This window comes from Pongo pygmaeus, chromosome 18 (genome assembly GCF_028885625.2).
Source record: "Pongo pygmaeus isolate AG05252 chromosome 18, NHGRI_mPonPyg2-v2.0_pri, whole genome shotgun sequence".
In the NCBI taxonomy this organism is placed as follows: domain Eukaryota; kingdom Metazoa; phylum Chordata; class Mammalia; order Primates; family Hominidae; genus Pongo; species Pongo pygmaeus.
The window spans coordinates 17,966,748-17,972,765 of record NC_072391.2 but is presented as its reverse complement, the minus strand read 5'-3'; positions in this window follow the sequence as shown (position 1 = coordinate 17,972,765).

Genomic DNA, 6,018 nt, shown 5'->3' with positions numbered 1-6,018 from the left:
TTTTTCAAGGACTGAGAGTGCAGAGGAGTCTCCCACATGCAGTTACCCTGATGGAAACACAATGGGTGGATTGCGACAGGGGCCGGCAGCCTAGCAGGCAAACAGGGCACACAGGTGGGAACCTTCCCCTCTGACCAGATACTTTGTTTCCTTTCTGGGGAGGCAGATAAAAACAGTTACCATAACCCAAACCCTGCCCACTCTTCATTTGCAAACTGCAATACTCTTAGGCATCTTCCTTAGGTAAGCGCTTTGAGAGCTCATGTTCATTTCAGGACTAAAATGAACAATAATAGCGACTGTCCTTCGGAGCCTGCTGGATGCCAGGCCCCTCACAAGTGTCTCCCAGTGCTGGGTGCAGTGACTAACACCTGTAATCCCAGCACTTTGGGAGGCTGAGGTGGGTGGATCGCTTGAGCTCAGGAGATCAAGACCAGCCTGGGCAACATAGTGAGAACTCCGCCTCTAAAACAAAGAAAAAGGAAAAAAGTAACTCCTGGTGAATTTCCAACTTAGAACAAGAGTGGGAGGTGTCTTATTCATGATCTTTAACGCTTTGCTCAAATATCACCTTCTCCGTGAGGCCTACCCTGACCACTCTGCTTAAAATTGCAACCCTCCTTCACCTCCACCCCACATCGCAAGTTCTTGTCACAGCCTTTCCCACCTGCTACACACTCCATGATTTACTTATTAAGTATGTTTGTTAGGCCGTGTGCAGTGGCTCATGCCTATAATCCCAGCACTTTGGGAGGCTGAAGCAGGTGGATCACCTGAGGTCAGGAGTTCAAGACCAGCCTGGCCAATGTGGCGAAACCCCGTCTTTACAAAAATACAAAAAAGTTAGCCAGCTGTGGTGGTGCGTGCCTGTAGTCCCAGCTACTCGGGAGGCTGAGGCAGGGGAATTGCTTGAACCTGGGAGGGAAGGTTGCGGTGAGCTGAGATCGCATCATTGTACTCCAGCCTGAGCAGTAGAGCAAGACTCCGTTTAAAAAAATATATATATATATTGCTAAGTCAAAAAGTATAAACAGTCTAAATTTTTTTTTTTTTTTTTTTTTTTTTTTTTTTTTTTTTGAGACAAAGTCTTGCTCTGTTGCCCAGGCTAGAGTGCAATGGCGCGGTTTTGGCTCACTGCAACCTCTGCCTCCTGGGTTCAAGCGATTCTCTTGCCTCAGCCTCCCGAGTAGCTGGGATTACAGGCATATGCCACCATGCCCTGCTAACTTTTTGTATTTTTAGTATAGATAGGGTTTCACCATGTTGGCCAGGCTGTTCTCGAACTCCTGACCTCGTGATCTGCCCACCTTGGCCTCCCAAAGTGCTGGGACTACAGGCAAGAACCACCGTGCCCTGCCCGAACAGTCGAAATTTTTTTTTTTTTTAAACAGTTTCACTCTGTCGCCCAGGCTGGAATGCAATGGCACATTCTCAGCCCACTACAACCTCCGCCTCCCAGGTTGTAGCCATTCTCCTGCCTCAGCCTCCCAGGTAGCTGGGATTATAGGCACCCACCACCACGCCTGGCTACATTTTGTAGTTTTTTTTTTTTTCTTTTTGAGACAGAGTTTTGCTCTTGCTTCCCAGGCTGTAGTGCAATGGCGCCATCTCCGCTCACCGCAACCTCCGCTTCCTGGATTCAGGTAATCCTCCTGCCTCAGCCTCCCGAATAGCTGGGATTACAGGTATGCGCCACCACGCCCAGCTAATTTTGTATTTTTAGTAGAGACGGGGTTTCTCCATGTTCGTCAGGCTGGTCTTGAACAACCCACCTCAGGTGATCCGCCCACCTCAGCCTCCCAAAGTGCTGGAATTACAGGTGTGAGCCACCACGCCTTGCTCTACTTTTTGTAGTTTTTAGTAGAGACAGAGTTTCATCATGTTGGTCAGGCTGGTCTCGAACTCCTGACCTTAGTTGATCTGCCCGCCTCAGCCTCCCAAAGTACTGGGATCACAGGCGTGAGCCACTGTGCCCGGCCCAGTCTAAATTTTAATAAATACTGCCAAATAACACTTTCAAAAAGAGTATCCATTCATACTCCCACCAATGGTACATAAAAAGGCTCAATAACAATTGGTAAAATTTATTTGGCAGGGAGTTCAGCTCTACACTGCTGAGCTGCTGCTATTTGCAACCATAGAATCTTTTTTTTTTTTTCTTCTGAGACAAACTCTCGCTTTGTCACCCAGACTGGAGTGCAATGGCGCGATCAAGGCTCACTGCAACCCTTGCCTCCCAGCTTTAAGTGATCCTCCTGCCTCAGCTTCCCGACTAGCTGGGATTACAGGCATGCGCCACCATGCCCAGCTAATTTTGTATTTTTAGTAGAGACAGGGTTTCACCATGTTGGCCAGGATGGTCTCGAATTCCCGACCTCAGGTGATCTGCCCGCCTTGGCTTCCCAAAGTGCTGGGATTACAGGTGTGAGCCACTGTGCTGGGCCCTGCAAACATAGAATCTTAGAGTGGAAAGGGACATAAAAATTCATCGAATCCTTGTCCAACTCCCTTCCCAAGGTAGCAATTCCCTGCAATACAGCCTTGTTTACAATGCTTCTCTTGTCTGCGACTGGGGTCAAACTCCACATCTTTGATCTTAAGAATAAACCACCACTGACAGTGGGCTTATCACATCCAGTAAGTTTGTTATATCACTGGGCCAAAATCTACTTTCCTGGTGGGGTCCGGTGGCTCACACCTGTGATCCCAGCACTTTGGGAGGCTGAGTAGGGTGGATCACCTAAGGTCAGGAGCCAGAGACCAGCCTGGCCAACATTGCGAAACCCCATCTCTACTATAAATACAAAAACTAGCTGGGTGTAGTAGTGCATGCCTGTAGTCTCAGCTACTCGGGAGGCTGAGGCAGGAGAATCACTTGAACCCAGGAGGCAGAGGTTGCAGTGAGTGGCAATCACTCCAGTCCAGTCTGGGTAACAGAGCTAGATTCCATCTCAAACACACACACACACACACACACACACACACACACACACACACACACACACACACACACACACACACACACACACACACACACACACACACACACACACACACACACACACACACACACACACACACACACACAGAGTCTACTTTCCTGCAACACACCCCACCTATCCTAGCTCAGCTTTAGGGAGTAACACAAAAGAGCTAATCCTTTTCCACATGACAGCCCTTAAAATGTTTGAAGACTGTATCACATTTTCCCAGAGCCTTCTTTTTGTGGGGTACAACTTCCCAGTTGTGACCAAACACGTCCCTTCCATAGGAAAGTGCTGACTGGAGTCTCTTCAGCTGAGTGGCCCAGCATAAGAGCTAAAGAGTCACTAGGCTTGGGTTCAAGTCCATGTTCCCACCCTTTCCAGCCACCTGACCTGGGCTAAATCACTTCTCAGACTTTAGTTTCCTCCCTTGGATAAACTGCATAGCAATAGTACCCATGTCGTAGGGTTGCTGGTTTGGCCACATTATGATTTTTTTTCTTTTTTTTTTTTTTTTTTGAGACGGAGTTTCGCTCTTATTGCCCAGGCTGGAGTGCAGTGGCACAGTCTTGGTTCACTACAACCTCCGCCTCCCGGGTTCAACTGATTTTTCCTGCTTCAGCCTCCCGAGAAGCTGGGATTACAGGCACCCACCACCATGCCCAGCTAATTTTTTGTATTTTTAGTAGAGTCGGGATTTCACCATGTTGGCCAGGGTGGTCTCAAACTCCTGACCTCGGGTGATCCACCCACCTTGGTCTCCCAAAGTGTTGGGATTACAGGCGTGAGCCACTGCTGGCCTTTTTTTTTTTTTTCTTTTTGAGACAGAGTCTTACTCTGTCACCCAGGCTGAAGTGCGGTGGCATGATCTCGGCTCACTGCAACCTCCGCCTCCTGGGTTCAAGTGATTCTCCTGCCTCAGCCTCCTGGTAGCTGGGACTACAGGCACCCGGCACCACACTCGGTCACATGGATTTTTTTGGTGGGTTCCTTCCTCCATAAGAAAAAAGTGTTTGAAATCATATTTTATGACCGTGTTAGTATAAGGATGAATCTAACAAGGCCTGGTGCAGTGGCTCATGCCTGAAATCCCAGCACTTTGGGAGGCCAAGGTGGGAGAATTACTTCATCCCGAGAGTTCAAGAACAGCCTGGGCAACATGGCAAGACCCTTTCTCTACCAAAAATAAAAAAAATAAAAATTAGCCGGAAGTGGTGGCATGTACCTGTGGTCCCAGCTCCTCGGGAGGCTGAGGTGGGAAGACTGCCTGAGCCCAGGGGCTCAAGGCTGCAGCGAGCCATGATTGTGCCACTGCACTCCAGCCTGGGCGCCAGAGCTCCTGCTCAAAAATACCAAAAACTAAAAACTAAAAATAATATATATACGTAATAAAGGCAGGGTTATGTTTATTTTTTCTTCCGATTTTAAAAGAAGTAAAACATTTTCAATGGGGCCCTAAAAGTATTGTGGGCCTTAGGCACCATGCCTTCTGTAAGTTCATAGGCCCTGGCTGCTGGAAGGAGTAAAAAAGAGAAAACATGCCAAATATGTAAAGGGCTTAAGCCCAGCACTGGGTCTGGCTCTTTGTAACTTAATAAATGGTGATCAAAAATTAAAAAGGGGCAATGCAGGCCGGGTGCAGTGGCTCATGCCTGTAATCTCAGCACTTTGGGAGGCCAGGTGGGCGGATCACAAGGTCAGGAGTTTGAGACCAGCCTGGCCAACATGGTGAAACCCTGTCTCTACTAAAAAATACAAAATTAACCAGGCATGGTGGCACACACCTGTAATCCCAGCTACTCAGGAGGCTGAGGCAGGAGAATTGCTTGAACCTGGGAGGTGGAGGTTGCGGTGAGCCGAGATCACACCATTTCAGCCTGGGCAACAAGAGTGAAACTCCATCTCAAAAAAAAAAAAAAAAAGTTGGGGGTGCAGTGTGGAGAACAGAGTGTAACCCTGGAGAACTCTGCAGAGCTTTCCTTTTTTTTTTTTTTTTTGAGATGGAGTCTCGCTCTGTCACCCAGGCTAGCACAATCTCGACTCACTGAAACCTCTGCCTCCCGGGTTCAAGTGATTCTCCTGCCTCAGCCTCCTGAGTAGCTAGAATTACAGGTGCCAGCCACCACGCCTGGCTAATTTTTTGTATTTTTAGTAGAGACATCGTTTCACCATATTGGCCAGGCTGGTCTCGAACTCCTGACCTCAGCTGATCTGCCCACCTGACCTCCCAAAGTGGTGGGATTACAGGCATGGGCCACCACACCCGGCCTGCAGAGCTTTCTTTATTGGCATGCATTGGGACTTGCAGACTCAGCTTCAGCTGAATGCAAGGAACACAGTTCCTGGGTTCATGTTTTCTCACTGTGTCCACAAGAGTCTTGCAAGAGATTCTGCAAAAAGACACACGGTCTATGGCATTTATTTTGAGACAAGAGAAAGTATACATTTAGCGACATGTGGGTGAAGAATTCTGGAAGGATAAAGAAGATATTAATTTATAGCCATTACCTATTGAGAAGGAAGGATTGGGAATATTGTGAATAGGTCTAGGAGTGGGAGAGAGACTAGTGAAGTCACTGTATGCCTACTTACAGTTTTGACGTGTAAACAATGACAATAGAGTGCTGATTCAAAAATCTTAATAATTTCTTTTTCTTTTTCTTTTTCTTTTTTTTTTTTTGCAATGGAGTCTCACTCTATCACCCAGGCTGGAGTGCAGTGGCACGATCTCAGCTCACTGCAACTCTCTGCCTCCCGGGTTCAAGCGGTTCTCCTGCCTCCATCACCTGAGTAGCTGGAATAACACTTGTGCACCACCACACCCAGCTAATTTTTGTATTTTTAGTAGAGGCAGGGTTTCGCCACGTTGGCCAGGCTGGTCTCGAACTCCTGACCTCCGGTGATCTGCGAGCCTCGGCCTCCCAAAGAGCTGGGATTACAGGCTTGAGCCACTGCACCTGGCTCAAAAATCTTAGTAATTTTTTTGACTGTCCTAAATTGTTTATTAGGTATGAGTTTTACAAACTTTACTTAT